The following is a 2,322-nucleotide window of genomic DNA, read 5'->3' as shown; positions in this document are numbered from 1 at the left end:
AAACAGGAGGCACAAAACCCAGGCTTCCAGTCCCTGCAGCCTGCTCCACATTTGGGCACAGAAGGACTCAGACGGGCACTGAGTGGGCACGAGGTTTTACAGGAGTGGTCAGACCTCAGGCTTTAATGAATAAAGACATTACTCTCCAAGTCCTGGGCTGAGGTCTGTGTCACCACCAACGTCCCCGACCCAGGAAGAATCTGGACCGGGGGGTCCTGGCAGCTCCAGGGTCCATGTGGTGTCCCCGAGTACCCTCAGTCTCTCTCTGCAGCTGATGCTGGACCTGCTGCCATACCAGCTGCTGCACGTCCTCCTGTGGACAGGAGAGCAGGTTCAAGGCTGAGCCTGTGCCCTCTTCCCCACAACTGCCAGGCCCTGACGGCATTCCGCCTACCTCCCAGGCCTCCAGCTCCCGCCTCAGCCTCAGTTTCTCCTCCAGGACCTCCAGCAGCTGGGCCTCCATGGTGCGTAGCCTGGCTTCGCACCTCTGCAGCTCTGCCTCCACTGCCTGCTTCCTGTGGGTGGCAAAGAGAGTAGCTGAGGCTCGGACCCTGTGGGTCTGGTTATGGGGTCCTGGGGGTGGACAAGTGTGGCCACAGCCCCGGCCTCAGTGACAGGGCGGCTGCTTGTGTGGCTTTCTTTCCAGAATGCCTGACTAGCCCCCCACTCCTCCATTAGCAGGACAAGGCCCTGCAGGGGAGCCCCAAATCCCCTCCTGGCCCCCAAAAGCAGCTTCCCCTTACTTGGCAATGGCTTCATCCCGCTCCTGGAGGACTTGGTCCAGGGAAGGTTCTGTCCTGGTGTCCCCCAGTGCTCCAGCCGCCTGGTACTCTGGGCTGTGTCGCAGGGTGACAGAGGAGGAGGCGGCGACCAAGGCTTGTCTGGAAGAGGTGTCCCACTCTGGGTCCTCCCGCCTTGGTCTCGGCTTTGATGCTGCTGTCAGGTGGGAAGGGGGCTGAGGTGCTGTGTACCTGCCCCTGCTTCTGCCCCAGTCTCGTGGACCTATGGAAAGGAAAAGGAGGTGGCTGCTGTGGCCACTGCCTGCCTCAGTGCAAGCAGTGTGGGCAGGGTATTTGGACCCCCAAGGAGCAAAGAATTCTCACCCAGTCATCGGGGAAGGACGAGGCAGCTGTGTTCAGAAGAACACTTACCCTCAAGGGCCGGGACTCAGGGTGGCCTGGTGACTGGGACTCTTGGCAGTCGGGTGGGGCAAGCGAAAGACATGGCCCTTTGCCCTCCCTTCCCAGCAAGGCACTCCCTGGCAGGCCCCACCCCCATCAGGCCGAGGAGGAGGCCCTGCTGCACCCTGGAAACCTTCCGCCAGGCCCAGAGCACACTCAGCCCTCTTCCTCCCTTCACCACAAGAGGGTGCTTTATCCTTGTGAAAGGAGGGGCAGAGCCAGGCACGGTGGCTCATGCCTGGCATCCCAGCACTCAGGAAGGCCGAGGCAGGAGGATCTATTGAGCCCAGTTCAAGGCCACAGTGAGCCATAGGATCACACCACTGCACTCCAGCCTAGGCAACAGAGCAAGACCTTGTCTCATACAGAGAGAGTGGGAAGGAGAGGAGGGAAGAAGGCATCATGTCTCCAAAGCTGAGAGACATAAGGTACCTCAGCCCCCATCCTGAAGGGTTAGCTTTGTACCTTGAATGGCATCATCCACATCATACATATAAATATAACCTTACCCCTGCAGAAAAACAGAAGGAAAAAAGTGTATTCCTGGCAAATTCCTCTTCAGATTGTATTGATTGATTGATTGATCGACCTTTTGAGACAAGAGTCTTGCTCTGTCACCCAGGCAGTGAGCCACTGCGCCCAGCCACGTTTTTTGTTGTTGTTGTTGTTGTTGAGATGGACTTTCACTCTGTCACCCAGGCTGGAGTGCGGTGGTGAAATCTGAGCTGGTTGTAACCTCCACCTCCCAGTTCAAACGATTCTTCTGCCTCAGTCTCCCAAGTAGCTGGGACTACAGGTGCCTGCCACCACACCCAGATAATTTTGATTTTTTTTTTAGGAGAGATGGGGTTTCGCCATGTTGGCCAGGCTGGTCTCAAACTCCTGACCTCATGTGATCTGCCTGCCTCAAACTCCCAAAGTGCTGGGATTACAAGCGTGACCCACATGCCCAGTCCACATTTTTTGTTCTTAGACTCAGTGTGTCGCCCAGGCTGGAGTGTAGTGGCACAGTCATAGCTCACTGCAGCCTCAAACTCCTGGGCTCAACGGATCCTCCCTCCTCAGTCTTCCGAGTAGCTGGTACTATAGGCATTCACCACCATGCCCAGCAATTGTTTTTAAAATGTTTTGTAGACATGGG

At 56.8% G+C, this 2,322-nt stretch overlaps 1 long non-coding RNA gene across 1 annotated transcript; it reads right to left on the bottom strand.

Moving 5' to 3' along the window:
• Nucleotides 1–188: 188 nt before the first annotated feature.
• Nucleotides 189–1,200, bottom strand: LOC105536857. Its single transcript, XR_001005633.1, has 4 exons — nt 1,152–1,200; nt 744–1,002; nt 395–515; nt 189–313 (listed from the first exon to the last, which is right to left on the bottom strand). It is a non-coding gene; the product is annotated as an uncharacterized LOC105536857 (long non-coding RNA).
• Nucleotides 1,201–2,322: the final 1,122 nt, after the last annotated feature.

Source organism: Mandrillus leucophaeus, unplaced genomic scaffold, assembly GCF_000951045.1.
Source record: "Mandrillus leucophaeus isolate KB7577 unplaced genomic scaffold, Mleu.le_1.0 Scaffold164, whole genome shotgun sequence".
NCBI lineage: Eukaryota > Metazoa > Chordata > Mammalia > Primates > Cercopithecidae > Mandrillus > Mandrillus leucophaeus.
Note: the sequence above shows the minus strand (reverse complement) of the source record. Positions and strands in the feature narration are given on the sequence as shown.